The following is a 19855-nucleotide window of genomic DNA, read 5'->3' on the forward strand; positions in this document are numbered from 1 at the left end:
TCAAGGCCTATGCACTGTGCCAACTTATAACTAAATCTGAGGGGGGTGCGATGGGGAGGTTCCCCTGTAAGTTACTGGCTTGCCTGCCCGTGAGTGGCAGCAGCAGATCGTAGCGATAAGAGCACTGTCGTATTATCTTTGAAGCGACCGCTAGTATTTCCGGCTCGTCGTGTGTCCGGGGGTTCAGTCGGGACGGAGTGCCAGTGAGGTGCGGACAGCCAATACTCGCCGACCACTGGCGACATACATGTACTGTCCGGCGGAACGAGACTGGAGTGGGAACGACCGTTGGTTGGTTGTTCGGTCGGTCGTCTCATCGGGCGACGTGTATTTGGTGTTTTGACCGTTTCTGGGCCTCGTCAGTTGGTCATCTTTCCGGACGTGGGTCGGTTCCTTCCTTGTGCAGAGATGTCGGGAGACCAATGAGCAAGTGTTACCTCTGCATGGTTGGGTCCGAGGGTCCGAGCCAGTGTGTCCGGGTCGCCTTGTCTCCGAGTTCTGAACGGACAAAATGGTTCAAATGGCTCTGAGCACTATGGGACTTAACATCTTAGGTCATCAGTCCCCTAGAACTTAGAACTAGTTAAACCTAACTAACCTAAGGACATCACACACATCCCTGCCCGAGGCAGGATTCGAACCTGCGACCGTAGCAGTCGCGCGGTTCCGGACTGCGCGCCTAGAACTGCGAGACCACCGCGGCCGGCTCTGAACGGACATGGAGTTGAGTCGGGATGGAGCTGTAGTGAGGCCCGGACAGCCAAGACTCGCCCGACCGTTGCTGACACACATGACTTGAGAGGAGACGAGCTTGGTTGGTCGTTCGTCTCATCGGACGACGTACATTTGGTCGCCGACCGCTTCGGGTTCTCTGTGTGTGTCGACTTGTCATTCATCCTTGTTGTTCCACAGTGATTGCTTTTAAGAGTGTTCGAGTTCTTGTGGAAGTGTTTTCGTGGAACTGTGCCTAGCTTGTGTAATTTCGACTGAGCAGTTATGTTAATGCTGTCTGCGTACTCGAGTAGGCAGTCGGTCGGTTGGGACAGAGCAGCGCGGAAGTCTCCGCGGCGAGGTCATTAGCGTAGTGTTCCACAGTGTGTTTTTCCTCGCCGTGTTGATGCTATCCGTTACCGCGTGAAGTACGAAAGCCTTTGGAGTTGTTCATATCTTTGAGTGGTGATTGTGCCTTGGCTGTTTTTTGACGCCTATTTTGAAGATGTAGTGCTGCTGGTATCTACATCCTCGGCTGATATTTTCCGTTGTCGTGCCGCTGGTCGGCGGAAGGGAACTGATTAGGTTGTTGGTCGGTCCTTCAGCTTTCCCTGGGTAGGGTTGCCATCTGAATACTTATTCTTGGCTGCATATCTCACCTAACCTTACTTTAGAGTTACCTCCACAGGCCGACCCTTGAAACACTTCTGAGCACCATTGTTCTGTTGTTTTTAGATTGTGGTTTTGTCTCAAGTACTGTGCGAGGCCTTCAGCTGCCTATTAATTTAGGTTGTTTTAATTTTAAAATAAGGCCTTCAGCCGTCTTAAATTATAACCTTGAAGATTCTTGTTGAACCAATTTTGTTTTAAAAAGAAAAAAGGGCAATTTTGCTCTATTGCAAGTTCTTGTTATTCAGGCCTTAAGCCTTGAGTTGTTCTATGTTCAGTAGGTGACCTTCAGCCGTGCTTTTATATCGAATGTTTTTAAGATAAGGCCTTCAGCAGTCATAAATTAAAATTTGAAAATTCACTTGTTTAAAACCTTTTTAAATTTTTTTCTCTTTTGGAAATTCTTGTTATCCAGGCCTTAAGCCTCAGTTGTTCTATGTCTATTGTGTGGCCTTCAACCGAGTATTTACCTAAAAAATTTTTTTAAAGTAAGGCCTTCAGCCACGTGTATTGGCTCTGAGCACTATGGGACTTAACATCGATGGTCATCAGTCCCCTAGAACTTAGAACTACTTAAACCTAACTAACCTAAGGACAGCACACAACACCCAGCCATCACGAGGCAGAGAAAATCCCTGACCCCGCCGGGAATCGAACCCGGGAACCCGGGCGTGGGAGCCACGTGTATTCCTTAAAGCAATTTCAATAACTTGTGTTCGGGCTTTCATCAGTATTGTTTCTAAATCCTTTTAAGGCCATGTGTGATTAAGTGCTTTTAGGAAAATAAAGTTTGTGTGTTTTGTGCAACTAACAGTAACTGATCTTGGCCCCTTTCCACAACCATAACCTGATCCGCTCTGTCCTGCGAAACCAGATTTAATTATTTTTTTTACTGTAACTTTTATGAAGAATGCGGACGAGTTGTTTTGTACATATATGTATTACATTAAAGCGATTGTAGTTTTTAAAATACAAACAAAATAGCAACTGGTGCTGACATTTTATTCAGAATCGATACTGCGAAACGGCTCTGAGCTCTATAGGACTTGACAGCTGAGGTCATCAGTTCCTTAGAACTTAGAACTACTTAAACCTAACTAACTTAAGGACATCACACACACCCATGCCCGGGGCAAGATTCGAACCTGCGACCTTAGCAGTCGGGCGGTTCAAGACTGAAGCGCCTAGAACCGCTCGGCCACAGCGGCCGGCGAATCAATACTGCAGATGCAGATTTTCCATCAAGATGATCCACGTAGAGGACAAGAAGTGTACCACGTTATGCCTTGTCTAAGAAGTCATAACGTCTAACAGTATGCCATAGAAAGAAATAGTGGCTAGACCGTGGAGGTAGAAAAAGAGGGGAGGTGGCATTGCGTCACAAACTTGAAGCCGATGTCCGATATCTTAACTCGCCCAAAACACTAGGTTCACCACATTGATATCCCCGTAGCTCACCGCGGCGACACTTCCCCGTGACGTCATTCTGTGTCGTATTATTAGAGCAAATACTCATTCAAGAACAGAAAAGGTTCGAAATTGCCTTCCCGACACTATGTTATTCATGTAAGCTCCTTAATTTTTACTGTTAGAACAGTTATTGCACGCACACGACAGAAATATGAACAAGAAGCACTCGTTAACAGTAGTCTGCTGATGTTTGGGGCTACTCAAAATGGCGCCCACTCTGGCTTCAAAACAACATCAGTAGTGCCACCTCCCTCGTTTCATTAACCTCCATGGGTCGGACCGTGGCCCGTCGATAGTGCTGTTTATCGTCACACGATATTGCTGCTCACGTTGGTGTCGATCCCGCTACTGACACGCGAAAATACGATCACTGCGTTCAAATTGGCCATACTCAACGCCACGCAACTCACGCGACTATCGACCAAGACAACATACATGTTGTTAGCTTGTGGTGCAGGATCGTGCAGCCACATCACATACCACGAGAGATTGCTTTCAGCAAGGTAAGTATCCGCACATACAATGCGAGAACGTCCGTCCGTTAACTGTTGTTGCGGTTCTCTTGACGTGGCGGCAGAGAGGTCACAAAAAAATGGTTCAAATGGCTCTGAGCAATATAGCACTTAACTTCTGAGGTTATCAGTCACCTAGAACGTAGAACTACTTAAACCTAACTAAGGACATCACACACATCCATGCCCGAGGCAGGATTCGAACCTACGACCGTAGCGGTCGCGCGGTTCCAGACTGTAGCGCCTAGAACCGCTCGGCCAACCCGGCCGGCAGACGTCACAGCGATAGTGAATCTCCTAATGAGAGCAGCAGGCACATGAGTCATACCACCTCGACTTCTCAGACGAGTTCAGCGTACAGAATTACGATCGATGCAGCCGTGTGTGGTGGCTCTCTCCGGGGAGAATGAACGTCACACGAGCCCAGCACCTCGAGTCATTGTTTGGGATTCAACAGGATCCACTCTGGTTCTTAAAGCCACTAATTACGACCAATTTTCGGGTCTGAGAACGTTATTCTTCAATAAGACAATGCAAGAGCACATGTTTCCCGTACGCTACCTGACCCAAATCGACAGAGATGTGCAACTGTTTCCCTGACAAGCACGTTCTCCTGATGTGTTACGCATTGCAAACATCTTATCATGGGTTGTCGAGAAACAAGCACGCCACCACTCGTAAGCCACCATGATGATGAACTCCTACAGAGAGCTGAGGTACCACGGACTGACGTCTATACAGGATGATGTCGTCATCAACAAAAGCAAAATTGACACTCTACGGGTCGGAGCGTGGAGTGTTGGATCCCTTAATTGGATAGGGAGACGAGAGAAATTAAAGAAGGGAATGGATTGGTCGAAATTAGATATACAGACATCAAAAAAGTTTTCCATCACCTCTGTTACGAATGTTCCGGAACCTGTACAGAAAATTGGAATAGAGATCAATATAAACATCATTTCCGCCCTTTTTATTGCTCATGAAAACCACGCATTGCATGTAGTGCCACCATACAGCAAGACTTTCAGAGGTGGTGGTCCAGATTGCTGTGCAAACCGGCACGTCTAATACCCAGTTGCACGTCCTCTTGCACTGATGCATGTCTGTATTCACATGGTTCAAATGGCTCTAAGCACTATGGGACTTTACATCTGAGGCCATCAGCAGTCCATTAGACTTAGAACTACTTAAACCTAACTAACCTAAGGACATCACACACATCCATGCCCGAGGCAGGATTCTAACCTGCGACTGTAGAAGCAGCGCGGTTCAGGACTGAAGCGCCTAGAACCGCTCGGCCACCGCGGCCGGCTGCCTGTATTCGTCGTGGCATACTATCCACCAGTTCATCAAGGCACTGTCGGTCCAGATTGTCCCACTGCTCAACGGCAATTCGGCGTAGATCCCTCAGAGTGGTTGGTGGGTCACGTAGTCGCTAAACAGCCCTTTTTAATCTATCCCAGGTATGTTCGATACGGTTCATGTCTGGAGAACATGCTGCCCACTCTAGTCGAGCGATGTCGTCGTCCTTAAGGAACTCATCCATAAAATGTGCACGATGGGGGCGCGAATTGTCATCCATGAAGGCGAAGGCCTCACCGATATGCTCTCGACATGGTTACACTATCGCTCGGAGGGTGGCATTCACGTATCGTACAGCCGTTGCGGCGCCTTCCATGCCACCAGCGGCTTACGTGGTCCCCACATAATGCCACCCCAAAACAGCAGGGCACCTCCACCTTACTGCACTCGCTGGACAGTGTGTCTAAGGCGTTCAGCCTGACCAGGTTGCCTCCAAACACGTCTTAGACGATTGTCTGGTTGAAGACATATGCGGTACTCATGGATGAAGAGAACGTGATGCCAATCCTGAGCGGTCCATTCGGCATGTTGTTGGGCCCATCTGTACCGCGATGAATGGTGTCGTCGTTGCAAAGGTGGACCTCGCCATGGACGTCCGGAGTGAAGATGCGCATCATGCAGCCTACTGCGCACAGTTTGAGTCGTAACACGACGTCCTGTGGCTGCACGAAAAGTATTATTCAACATGGTGGCGTTGCTGTCAGGGTTCCTCCGAGCCATAATCCGTAGGTAGCCCTTTGGCGGCCTGAGTGAGGCATGTCATCGACAGTTCCTGTCTCTCTGTATCTCCTCCATGTCCGAACAACATCGCTTTGGTTCACTCTGAGATGCCTGGGCACTTTCCTTGTTGAGAGCCCTTGCCGACACAAAGTAACAATGCGGACGCAATCGAACCGCGGTATTGACCGTCTAGGCATGTTTGAACTACAGAGAACACGAGCTGTGTACGTCCTTTCAGGTGGAATGACTGGAACTTATCGGCGCTGCTCATGCATGGTTGTTTACATATTTGGGCGGGTTTAGTGACATCTCTGAACAGTCAAAGGGATTGCGTCTGTGATACAATACCCACAATCAACGTCTATCTTCAGGAGTTCTGGGAACTGGGGTGATGCAAAACTTTTTTCATGTGTGTAGTAGGAATTGGTGAAGTGCGGTGGCGGGAAGAACAGGACATCTGGTAAAGTGGCTATAAGATTATACAGTGTGCCCAGGAGGAATGGTCACTATTCACGGATATCAAAGGAACGTCATTCGAAGCAAAAACATGGGCTCTAAAGATCATCTTTTTTGCTGAATAAGTGCTCGTAGTGGTGGATTGTCTGCTTCGAATGCTCGTTCCTATCATATCCCCAATCATTGACCATTCCTCCAGGGAGATCCTGCTTACAAAGAATCAAATAGGTGTAACAAATTGGCTCTGAGCACTATGGGACTTAACTAAATAGGTGTAACACAGGAGCAGGTCTAACAATGAATAAGCATACAGGAATGAGGGTAGACTACAATGAACGGCATAATAAACACGTTATCGCAGTCGAGAGAAGCACGAGGACAACATCCACTACAGTAGTAGAAGTTTATATACCAAGTAGCTCCACATAAGATGTAGAGATTGAAAGAATGTACGATGAGACAAAAAACATTCAAAAGTGAATAATGAATATAAATGTGTCTGAGAGATGAGTCAATGAAATACAGATGTATAAAACATGAATAAATTAAGTAATGAATTAGGGAGTTAAGACTATGATCCCTCGGGATATTAATGTATGTTTAGCACACATTTGGAATATACTGTTGCTTTATTCATAGAAGATTGCTGCGTGTGATACACAATGGTACAAGCAGAATCTGAAAAAGTTCTGTCAGAACAGTTGCGGGCAGACATTCAGTTCACTATATCACAGGCACTGTAAATTGCACTACGCTCACAGTTTAAATTCTCAGCTCGTAAACTGATACACCGACGACTAACGTCCGAGTAATACTACAGGGTAGAGTAATGTTTCTATCTTGGAACTCAAACATGTTGCTTAGCCCACCTTATCCGGGTAGGTCCCACCAGCAAAAGACCTCGCTCGATCTTCGCCTTTCATGCTCTGGGTATTGTCACGTGACACTTTACTATAGTCAAATTAATACCCATTCATCTGACCAACATTCTTTTACAAACATTTTTTCTATAATATTCAAATACCTCACCCAAATACATTCACAATTCAGTGCACAATTATCGTTATCACATACTATCATATTTTACAAATGGTTCAAATGGCTCTGAGCACTATGGGACTTAACATCTATGGTCATCAGTCCCCTAGAACTTGTTGTTGTTGTTGTGGTCTTCAGTCCTGAGACTGGTTTGATGCAGCTCTCCATGCTACTCTATCCTGTGCAAACTTCTTCATCTCCCAGTACCTACTGCAACCTACATCCTTCTGAATCTGCTTAGTGTATTCACCTCTTGGTCTCCCCCTAAGATTTTTACCCTCCACGCTGCCCTCCAATACTAAATTGGTGATCCCTTGATGCCTCAGAACATGTCCTACCAACCGATCCCTTCTTCTGGTCAAGTTGTGCCACAAACTCCTCTTCTCCCCAATCCTATTCAGTACCTCCTCATTAGTTATGTGATGTACCCATCTAATCTTCAGCATTCTTCTGTAGCACCACATTTCGAAAGCTTCTATTCTCTTCTTGTCCAAACTATTTACCGTCCATGTTTCACTTCCATAAATGGCTACACTCCATACAAATACTTTCAGAAATGACTTCCTGACATTTAAATCTATACTCGATGTTAACAAATTTCTCTTCTTCGGAAACGCTTTCCTTGCCACTGCCAGTCTACATTTTATATCCTCTCTACTTCGACCATAATCAGTTATTTTGCTCCCCGAATAGCAAAACTCCTTTACTACTTTCAGTGTCTCATTTCCTAATCTAATACCCTCAACATCACCCGACTTAATTCGACTACATTCCATTATCCTCGTTTTGCTTTTGTTGATGTTCATCTCATACCTTCCTTTCAAGACACTGTCCATTTCGTTCAACTGCTCTTCCAAGTCCTTTGCTGTCTCTGACAGAATTACAATGTCATCGGCGAGCCTCAAAGTTTTTATTTCTTCTCCATGGATTTTAATACCTACTCCGAATTTTTCTTTTGTTTCCTTTACTGCTTGCTCAATATACAGATTGAATAACATCGGGGAGAGACTACAACCCTGTCTCACTCCCTTCCCAACCACTGCTCCCCTTTCATGTCCCTCGACTCTTATAACTGCCATCTGGTTTCTGTACAAATTGTAAATAGCCTTTCGCTCCCTGTATTTTACCCCTGCCACCTTTAGAATTTGAAAGAGAGTATTCCAGTCAACATTGTCAAAAGCTTTCTCTAAGTCTACAAATGCTAGAAACGTAGGTTTGCCTTTCCTTAATCTTTCTTCTAAGATAAGTCGTAAGGTCAGTATTGCCTCACGTGTTCCAGTATTTCTACGGAATCCAAACTGATCTTCCCCGAGGTCGGCTTCTACTAGTTTTTCCATTCGTCTGTAAAGAATTCGTGTTAGTATTTTGCAGCTGTGGCTTATTAAACTGATTGTTCGGTAAGTCTCACATCTGTCAACACCTGCTTTCTTTGGGATTGGAATTATTATATTCTTCTAGAACTTAGAACTACTTAAAACTAACTAACCTAAGGACATCACACAACACCCAGTCATCACGAGGCAGAGAAAATCCCTGACCCCGCCGGGAATCGAACCCGGGCATATTTTCCAGTCACAGTTACTTTTTTAACACTTTGCACGAACTGGAACAGCAGTCGCTCGTCAAAACAGCTACTTTACTCTTTCTTGTATGTTTCGATTTGTGTTATTCAGATTCCTCTACAATGATTAATATGCAAATTTATTATTAAATAAACGTAGAAAATTAAATGTCAGTGAAAACTGCCTACGCGGAGGCTAATAGCTGTAAGTATTTGTGGGTAACTTCGTTTTAGGCGCACGGTTTCACAGCTCATCTTGGTTGCATTAACCACCTGAGATCCACTGCCGACCACAATGCCATACCCGCCAAAGCTGTCATAGTACAATATTGTCACCTGTTATCTTACAATCTGGAGACAATGAAGCGTTTCACATTGATTATATAATGATAAGGGAGAGATTTCGAAACCACATTTTAAACAGAGAGACATTTTCGGAGCAGTTGTGGACTCTGAGACTGTTTTATTGGTTATGAAAAATAACTCAGATTTTAGGAAACTGCAATACTGTAGGTAACCAAGGAGCTGGGACCTGGGTAATCTGAACGAACCAGAGATCATTGGGAGTACCAGAGGGAGGATTACGCAACGTTTGACAGAAACAGGGGAAGAGATTACGGTAGAAGAATGGGTAGTTTTGAAAATGAAATATTGAAGGCAGCAGATAGTCAAACTGAAAAAAGACAAGGCCTAGTAGAAATACCTGGAAAACACAGAGAGTTTGAATTTAATTGACTAATGGAGAAAATACAAAAACTCTGCAAATTCAGCAGGTGATAGGCAATACAGACGTCTAAAAAATGGGATTTGCAGAAAGTGCAAAATGTGTAGAGGACAAATGAAAGGCTGCAGAAGAATGTATAACTAGCAGAAAGATAGATGTCGCCTATAGGAAGAGTAAAGGTGGATTTGGAGAGAAAAAAACAGTTGTATGAATATCAAGAACTCAGATGACAATCCTGTAAGAAGCAGAGAATGGGAAACTGGAAGATGGAAGGAATGTACAGAGAGGCTCTCCAAGGGAAATGAACTTGAAGATATAACTGAAGAAAGTGGAAGGGAAGTAGATGATGAGTTGAGAAGCGCGTGGGATACAGTTGTGACCTATTCTCGATGTTATTCAACCTGTACATTGCGCGAGCAGTTAAGGAAACAAACGACAAAATTTTGAAAAGGAATTTTAGTTCATGGGGAACAAGTGAAACCTTTGAGGTTTGCCGAAGACTTTGGAATTCTGTCAGAGACAGAAGAGCACTTGGAAGGGCAGTTGAACATAATGGGTAGTACCTTGAAAAGAGGTTCTAACAGAAACATAAACAAAAGTGAAACAAGCATCGGGCGATGCTGAGGGGATTTGATTGGGAAATGAGACACTAAATATAGTAGATGAATTTTTCCATTTGGACAGCAAAATAGCTTACGACTGAGGAAGTAGGCAGGTTGTTAACTGCAGACTGGCTATATAAAGGAAAGCATTTCTAAAAAAGAGAAACAGAATAGCGCCGTCAGCTGCAGCAACCAGTCTTCAGACTGTACACCACCACCAATACAAGAAGAAGAACAACAGCAACAACAACATCGGTGATGTACTGTTCTTGAGGGCGTACGAGAGCTCTTGGAAATAAGAGGAGTCATTCTTGGTTTGTTAAAGTTCGCAGAATTATCTTTCGAAAAAAACCCTAATATTCCTTCCTTCCTTCCTATCACAAAAAAATGAAATGAGCTTGTGGCATTGTTGGCCGGTAGGCCCCATCCGGGGAAGTTCAGCCACCGAGTGGAAGTCTTATTTCAGTCGACACCACATTGGGCGACTTGTGTGCCGGTGGTGAGAATGAAATGATGATGAGGACAACACAACAACCAGTCCGCGAGGGGACAAAATCTCCAACCCGGCCGGGTGTCGAACCCGGGCCCACTGCATGGGAGGCAAGCATGTTACCACTCAGCTAAGCAGGTGGACTCCTTTCGCAAAAAGAGGTGGACATTGTTTTAAGTATTGTGTGAACGGTTGCCGATATTCCGTAATCTGCATTTATTTGAACGAGGTTTACGTGATAGCAGGTGAAATAGCTGTGAACAACGGCTTTTTCCTTTATGTGTGCCATAGCCTCCACCTTTTTTTGTGACAGAAGTTACTGTACTGCAAGAAGCATTTCATCACTTTAGTATTCTACTTGTCTGCACCCGCAAGGTTAGCTGAGAGCGCTAATTCGCTGCTTCCTGGACTCGGGTAGGCGCGCCGGCCCCGGATCGAATCCGCCTGGCGGACTGCCGACGAGGGCCGGTGTGCCGACCAGCTTGGATGTGGTTTTTAGGCGGTTTTCCGCATCCGACTAGGTGAATACCGGGCTGGTCCCCACGTCCCGCCTCAGTTACACGACTGGCAGACATCTGAACACGTTCGCACTATTCCATGGCTTACACTCGACGCAGACAGCTGGGGTACACTAATTCCGTACCAGAGGGGATGGGGTGGTGACAGGAAAGGCATTCGGCCAGCCTTTGACACTAACCACGCCAAATCCATAGTAACAAGGCCTACCCCGCGTTGTAGTGGGACAAAGGCAAAAGGAAATGACAGTGAGTACTCTCTAGTTGTCTCGGTACTGCAACTCGTCACAAATGTTATTTCTTTCTGTTGAAAAGATTATAAGATAATATGACGACCCCCATGTGTGAACATAGTTCGCATGATCATAATCAATAACATCAAAGATTAAACCATTTCTGGTTTGTTCCGCCTCTAGAATTTTGCATTTTCCATTTCCTTTTGGCAAAAAGATCTCCCTTCTTCCTTGTTTTGGATTATACAGGGTGATTCAAAAAGAATACCACAACTTTAAAAATGTGTATTTAATGAAAGAAACATAATATAACCTTGTGTTATACATAATTACAAAGAGTATTTAAAAAGGTTTTTTTTCACTCAAAAACAAGTTCAGAGATGTTCAATATGGCCCCCTCCAGACACTCGAGCAATATCAACCCGATACTCCAACTCGTTCCACACTCTCTGTAGCATATCAGGCGTAACAGTTTGGATAGCTGCAGTTATTTCTCGTTTCAAATCATCAATGGTGGCTGGGAGAGGTGGCCGAAACACCATATCCTTAACATACCCCCATAAGAAAAAATCGCAGGGGGTAAGATCAGGGCTTCTTGGAGGCCAGTGATGAAGTGCTCTGTCACGGGCTGACTGGCGGCCGATCCATCGCCTCGGGTGGTTGACGTTCAGGTAGTTACGGACAGATAAGTGCCAATGTGGTGGCGCTCCATCCTGCTGAAATATGAATTGTTGTACTTCTTGTTCAAGCTGAGGGAACAGCCAATTCTCTAACATCTCCAGATAGTGTAGTCCAGTTACAGTAGCACCTTCGAAGAAAAAGGGACCAAAAACTTTATTGGCTGAAATGGTTTATACCAACGTAAACGTTTAATACACCACCTATCAGGAGGTTTAACACCATACTTCGTTCGAAATGCACGCTGAAAAACTGTCGTCGATTCACTTCTGCCGTATTCAATAACACAAAAAGCTTTCTGTTGAGTGGTCGCCATCTTAGCATCAACTGACGCTGACGCCTAGTCAACAGCGCCTCAAGCGAACAAATGTACAACTAAATGAAACTTTATAGCTCCCTTAATTCGCCGACAGATAGTGCTTAGCTCTGCCTTTTGTCGTTGCAGAGTTTTAAATTCCTAAAGTTGTGGTATTCTTTTTGAATCACCCTGTACTTTAACAGTGACACTGGTGTTCCGGTTTCTTGCTTTCTTCTCCGCAAGCTCCCACCCTCACTTTCATCCTATATTTGAAGTATGTTATCTAACGAAAATAGTATTGAGGGAATTTCAATTTATTTATTTTGAGGGTAGATCTCTCATATAGATAAACACTGGAAGGCTTGAAGCAGTGACCTTATCTCTAGTACCTCTTCGATGTCCCTGTTTCGATTTAGAAGTAGTTTGATCACTGTTGATATTAATTCAAACCATACATTTTTTGGTTATTTGTGTATAATGGAGTAGTCAACGTTTCTTACCTACCGCCCAGTTTTGTATGTTAGTACTTTTTTTTTTTTTTTTGATGAGCCACATGTTCCACAATAATGGTGATTTATAAAGTGAGGAAGTAAAATTACTTTATAAAATTTATAAAGCAGAGTTATAGCAAGTTAAAGCATATAACAATAATTACTAACCAAATACTTTATCTCAAAATGTTTCCCGCCATTAAAGCTTCAATGCCGACTAGTGGGCAACAGGGACAAGGCTGACTGCCACTGATCTATATCCTATAACTCAGAGCGAAAGCCGGCAACGGTGTCCGAGCGGTTCTAGGCGCTTTAGTCCGGAACCGCACTGGTGCTACGGTCGCAGGTTCGAATCCTGCCTCGGGCATGGATGTGTGTAATGTCCTTAGGTTAGTTAGGTTTAAGTAGTTCTAAGTTCTAGGGGACCGATGACCTCTGATGTTAAGTCCCATAGTGGTCAGGACCATTTGAACCATTCAGAGCAAAAAAAAGAAAAAAAAATCATAATATTTGACAAACCTCTCAATGCTAGCAGTTAAAAGTTTTTACTTCTAATCTTCACTCTTCTTAGAACACCATTTTTACTGTAGTCAGTGTCATTCTGGATTTTTCCCCTTGAGAATCACGAAAATTCGTATATGAGAAATATTGTTTCATATTATCCACATGTGATCGTAAACTTTAGTTATCTGAGCCGTTATCAATCAAATCAGTATTTCATTCATTATTCTCTACACGGTCGAGGCATATTGATGTGACCGCCTCCTTTATCCAGTGTAACGTGAAATAACTACTCACTGACGGGGGTGGGGGGGGGGGTGGCAGCACTAGCAGTGGAGGGTATATAAAGCGTGTCGGGGGGTCGCGGAAAACAGTGTTGACGTCCAAAAGCACATGATCAATGTCTTTCGGGCTAGGGTGGAACTGTTTCTGAAAGGTCTAGGTTCGTAAACTTCCGCTTGCTGCTGTAGTTAAAGTATACCGTGCATGGCAAAATGGTGCTATCCAAAATGGGCCCCGAGGCAAATGCGCTGCACCACGGGCTATAGATAAAGAGGGATGAACGACGGCTGCCGAGGTGTGTACGGGTGAATAGACGTGCAACGATTATGCAGCCGACCACCAACATGAACCCAAGGGCTACCAACACTGTGTCCTCAACGACCTTTCAGTGAACATTGCTGCGTGTGGGCCTCCGCAACAGGAGCCTGGTTTGTGAACCCGTGCTGACTGCTGTTCATCGGCGACGAAGACTGGACTTTGCACGCCAGTACTGCAGTTTGACGTCCAGTGAGTGGCGACAGATGGCCTTCGCAGGTGAGTCACGCTTTGTGCTTGGTTGAAATGGCTCTGAGCACTATGGGACTTAACTGCTGTGGCCATCAGTCCCCTAGAACTTTGAACTATTTTAACCTAACTAACCGAAGGACATCACACACATCCATGCCCGAGGCAGGATTCGAACCTGCGACCGTAGCGGTCGCGCGGGTCGAGACTGTAGTGCCTAGAACCGCTCGGCCACTCCGGCCGGCACGCTTTATGCTTCATCGGGCAGAAGGCCATTGGCATGTGCGACTGAAAGTCTAAAAACAAATGGTCGAGGCCAGGAGAGGGAGAATTGTGGTTTGGGTGAAGCTTTTTTGGTTTTCCCTGCGTGATTTCGCCATTCTGGAAGACAAAATGGATCAACACGAGTATTTGTATATCCCTGGGGATCATGTCCACCCATTCATGCAGTTTGTTTTTCATCGGCACGGTGGCATCCACCAGCAGACAATGTAACGTGTAACGTGTCAGACAGCTCGCAGAGTAACTCCATGGTTCGAAGTACACCAGGATGAGTGTACCTATTTCCCTGGCCACCAGACTCCTCGGATTTAAACCGAATCGAGAATCTGTGAGACCACCTCGATCAGGCTGTTCGTGCCATGGATCCTCGGCCGAGAAACCTATCGCAGCTGGCGACGGGACAGGGGTCGGCACATTCCTGTCGGTGCCTTTGAGAACCTTGACTGGCTCTCCTCTACTTGCGCGTCTCTCAGCGGCCACAGCTGCAAACTGTGGTAATCCAGCCTCCTGACAGATGTTGAAATCAATGTGGCTGCACAGTATGTTATAATCTAATCGCCTGTTATACTAATATCGTTCCTCTCTCCACATTGCCTATCGTCTACATTCATAATTTGTACATCGACTGGTGTTCCAGGTAAAGCTTCTTCACTAACGCTGACCAAACTACACTACTGGCCATTAAAATTGCTACACCACGAAGATGACGTGTTACAGACGCGAAATTTAACCGACAGGATGAATATGCTGTGATATGCAAATGATAAGATTTTCAGAGCATTCACACAGGGTTGGCGCCGGTGGCGACACCTACAACGTGCTGACATGAGGAAACTTTCCAACCGATTTCTCGTACACAAACAGCAATTGACCGGCGTTGCCTGGTGAAACGTTGTTGTGATGATTCGTGTAGGGAGGAGAAATGCATACCATCACGTTTCCTACTTTGATAAAAGTCGGATTGTAGTCTATCGCGATTGCGGTTTATCGTATCGCGACACTGCTGCTCGCGTTGGTCGAGATTCAATTACTGTTAGCAGAATATGGAATCGGTGGGTTCAGGAGGGTAATACGGAACGCCGTGCTGGATCCCAACGACCTCGTATGACTAGAAGTCGAGATGACATGCATCGTATCCGCATGGCTGTAACGGATCGTGCAGCCACGTGTCGATCCCTGAGTCAACAGATGGCGACGTTTGCAATACAACAACCATCTGCACGAACAGTTCGCAGCTGGGAGACCATGGCTGCATCACAGACAGGAGCGCCTGCGATGGTGTACTCAACGACAAACCTGGGTGCACGAATGGCAAAACGTCATTTTTTCGGATGAATCCAGGTTCTGTTTACAGCATCATGATGGTCGCATCCGTGTTTGGCGACATCGCGGTGAACGCACACTGGAAGCGTGTATTGGTCGTCGCCATACTGGCGTATCACCCGGCGTGATGGTATGGGATGACTTTGCTTACACGTCTCGGTCGCCTCTTGTTCGCACTGACGGCACTTTGAACAGTGGACGTTACATTTCAGATGTGTTACGACCCGTGGCTCTACCCTTCATTCGATCCCTGCGAAACCCTACATTTCAGCAGGATAATGCACGACCGCATTTTGCAGGTCCTGTACGGGCCTTTTTGGATATAGAAAATGTTCGACTGCTGCCCTGGCCAGCACATTCTCCAGATCTCTCACCAATTGAAAAGGTCTGGTCAATGGTGGCCGAGCAACTGGCTCGTCACAATACGCCAGTCACTACTCTTGATGAACTGTGGTATCGTGTTGGAGCTGCATGGGCAGCTGTACCTGTACACGCCATCCAAGCTCTGTTTGACTCAATGCGCAGGCGTATCAAGGCCGTAATTACGGCCAGAGGTGGTTGTTCTGGGTACTGATTTCTCAGGATCTATGCATCCAAACTGCGTGAAAATGTAATCACATGTCAGTTCTAGTATAATATATTTGTCCAATGAATACCCGTTTATCATATTCATTTCTTCTTGGTGTAGCAATTTTAATGGCCAGTAGTGTATAATTGACTGACTTCACCGGACTCATCAGTAACCTATAAAAATCGAGTGAACAACTTCGTCTTGGTGTATGTGCCTGCTTAAATACTATATGCTTCTTCTGTTTGTTACTGTATTTCGCTACTTCCTCATTCTGATTTAATATTTTTGATTTGTAATGCGTAGCCAGTTACTGCTGTCATATTTCACATCTCTGCAATCTCTATCCTTTTTATCTGTCGTTTGGTCAGTGTGCAACAATAACTTATACATCAAACCGCTGATACTGCCCATTATTTATATAATTTATCCAGTGATCTCTTCTGTTACTTTGAAAATAACACCAGGCGCATCTTAAGGAGCACGTTTTACGTGGCATGCCATAGTACCATGAAGGAATCCGCAACCAACGTAAACTGCGACGACGCAATTGAACGCACACTTCAAGCAGGTGAGTTTACTTTGAAACGAGTTCGACTGATAGCCTACTAAAACACGGTTCCGGCGTCAATGCGACGTTCCCGTTGACTGTTCAGGGAAACGTAAGAACGTTACTATAGCGAGGTTTAGTGCGACTGCGAAACGATAAGTTTTCCCTCTGTCTGTGCAGCAGATTGCGTGCGTATCCGATACTGCCACAAATATCTTATTTTGAAGGGATCGAAATACGATAAAATGTATTCACGTGTGTCCTAGTACCTTCAAAGACTCTATAAGGGATAAAATATTATAAACTGCTGGCCATAAAAATGCATCATTTGGAACACTGACATAAAAGAAACACTACTTATATTCTTATATAACTGTAAGGCTTCTAGGCTGTTTCTGATAATTAAAGCAATGTGAGGTCTCTGTTTATTCGATTTGTCATACTTCATATATGTACACTGGATATTTTTGAAACAGAAGTCTTCAGTAGTCGATTTGTTACGCCACAGAGGTTCTGACTACAAGCAATGTTGATGTTTGGTCGTCAGCAGGATTGTCGTTTCCAACGTAGCACGTGGCACACTTCAGTTTATTGGTAGAATACTGGGAAAGTGCAGTCAGCGTACAAAGGAGATTGTTTACAAATCACTCGTGTGAGCGATTCCAGAATATTGCTCATGTGTGTGGGACCCGTACCGGATAGGACTACAGCGAATATTGGACGTATAGAGAATGGCTACAGGTTTGTTTAATCCGTGGAGGAGTGAAATGGACGACTCTTGAAGATGGACCTGAACTATCCTGAGAGATCCAGACAACCGTGGCCGAAACGTTGGTTTTTCTCCAATAGCAGTAGCTTTATACATTATGACGCGGTACCATACCCAGAAAACTTTTATGTCGACTGGCCGCGGAAGGCTACGCAGTTATATCCCGAGAAAGTCTATTAACAAAGTTTCAAGAATCGGCTTATTACTCTAGGAATATACTGCACCCCCATATGTAGCGCTCACAAGGAGATCGTGAGGATCAGATTAGAATAATTACTGCGCACACAATGGCATTCAAACAGTCATTCTTCCCCGATCCTTACGTGAATGGAAGATTATGAATACCTGGTAAAATGGGCGTACTCTCTGCCATGCACCTCACGCTGGTTTGCAGAGTATAAGTGTAGATGTAAACTAAGATGTAGCATTCAGTGACAAGTAAGTGAGAGTCGAGTGTGTCGCATTGCTTGGCGGTCTGGAAATAACTAGCAGAACATGGAGATACAAACGCAGAGGATGTTGCCTTTTGGAAATATGATTTTGTAAATATTGATTTGAAAATTCAGAAGGTATTCAGTTAATGTTGTCGCTGTATTGCTTGCTTGCGCGTATTTTACCACTCATTTGAGAAAGGCAAATTTTTAGCATGATTTTTCTTTATCTGTTCGTGTCAGTTTGACTGTCGAGACGTTATGAAACAAAGTTGTCTTACATCTACATCTGCATCTACGTGGATACTCTGCAAATCACATTCAACTGCCTGGCAGAGGGTTAATCCAACCACCTTCACAATTCTCTATTATTCCAATCTCGTATAGCGCGCGGAAAGAATGAACACCTATAACTTACCGTATGATCTCTGATTTCCCTTATTTTATCGTGGTGATCATTCCTACCTATGTAGGTCGCTGCCAACAAAATATTTTCGCATCCGGAGGAGAAAGTTAGTGATTGGAATCTTGTGAGAAGATTCCATCGCAATGAAAAACACCTTTCTTTTAATGATGTCCAGCCCAAGTCCTGTATCATTTCTGTGACACTCTCTCCCATATTTTGCGAGAATACAAAACGTGCTGCCTTTCTTTGAACTTTTTCGATGTACTCCGTCAGTCCTATCTCGTAAGGATCCCACACTGCGCAGCAGTATTCTAAAAGAGGACGGACAAGCGTAGTGTAGGCAGTCTCCTTAGTAGGTCTGTTACATTTTCTAAGTGTCCTGCCAATAAAACTCAGTCTTTGGTTAGCCTTCCCCACAACATTTTCTATGTGTTCCTTCCAGTTTAAGTTGTTCGTAATTGTAATACCTAGGTATTAAGTTAAATTTACGGTTTTTAGATTAGACTGATTTATGGTGTAACCGAAGTTTAACGAATTACTTTTAACACTCATGTGTGCCGGCCGCTGGTGGCCGAGTGGTTCTGGCGCTACAGTCTGGAACCGCGCGACCGCTACGGTCGCAGGTTCGAATCCTGCCTCGGGCATGGATGTGTGTGTTGTCCTTAGGTTAGTTAGGTTTAAGTAGTTCTAAGTTCTAGGGGACTTATGACCTCAGCAGTTGAGTCCCTTAGTGCTCAGAGCCATTTGAACCATTTTTGAACACTCATGTGGATGACGTTACACTTTTCGTTATTTAGGGTCAACTGCCACTTTTCGCACCATTCATATATCTTTTCTAAACCGTTTTGCAGTTTGTTTTGATCTTCTGATGAGTTTATTAGTCGATAAACGATAGCGTCGTCTGCAAACAACCGAAGACGGCTGCTCAGATTGTCTCCAAAATCGTTTATGTAGATAAGGAACAGCAAAGGGCCTATAACACTACGTTGGGGAACGCCAGAAATCACTTCTGTTTTACTCGATGACTTTCCGTCTTTTACTACGGACTGTGACCTCCCTGACAAGAAATCACAAATACAGTCACATAACTGAGACGATATTCCATAAGCACGCAATTTCACTACGAACCGCTTGTGTGGTACAGTGTCAAAAGCCTTCCGGAAATACAGAAATACGGACTAGATCTGAAATCCCTTGTCAATAGCACACAACACTTCATGTGAATAAAGAGTTAGTGTTTCACAGGAACGATGTTTTCTAGCCGGCCGGGGTGGCCGAGCGGTTCTAGGCCCTACAGTCTGGAACCGCGCGACCGCTACGGTCGCAGGTTCGAATCCTGCCTCGGGCATGGATGTGTGTGATGTCCTTAGGTTAGTTAGGTTTAAATAGTTCTACGTTCTAGGGGACTGATGGCCTCCGAAGTTAAGTCCCATAGTGCTCAAGCCATTTGAAACATTTTTTTTTTATGTTTTCTAAACCCATGTTGACTGTGTGTCAATAGACCGTTTTCTTCAGGGTAACTCATAATGTTCGAACACAATATATGTTCCAAAATCCTGCTGCATATCGACGTTAACGATATGGGCCTGTAATTTAGTGGATTACTCCTACTACCTTCCTTGAATATTGGTCTGACCTCTGCAACTTTCCAGTCTTTGGGTACGGATCTTTCGTCGAGCGAACGGTTGAATATGATTGTTAAGTATGGA

The 19855-nt window shown here is 44.7% G+C and overlaps 1 protein-coding gene across 1 annotated transcript in view; it reads right to left on the bottom strand.

Annotated features, from left to right (window-relative positions):
- Positions 1–19855, bottom strand: part of LOC126259842 (uncharacterized) — a 595122-nt gene that overhangs the window by 395772 nt on the left and 179495 nt on the right. The window lies entirely within an intron of this gene.

The sequence above is a fragment of the Schistocerca nitens genome, chromosome 5, assembly GCF_023898315.1.
Source record: "Schistocerca nitens isolate TAMUIC-IGC-003100 chromosome 5, iqSchNite1.1, whole genome shotgun sequence".
Lineage (NCBI taxonomy): Eukaryota > Metazoa > Arthropoda > Insecta > Orthoptera > Acrididae > Schistocerca > Schistocerca nitens.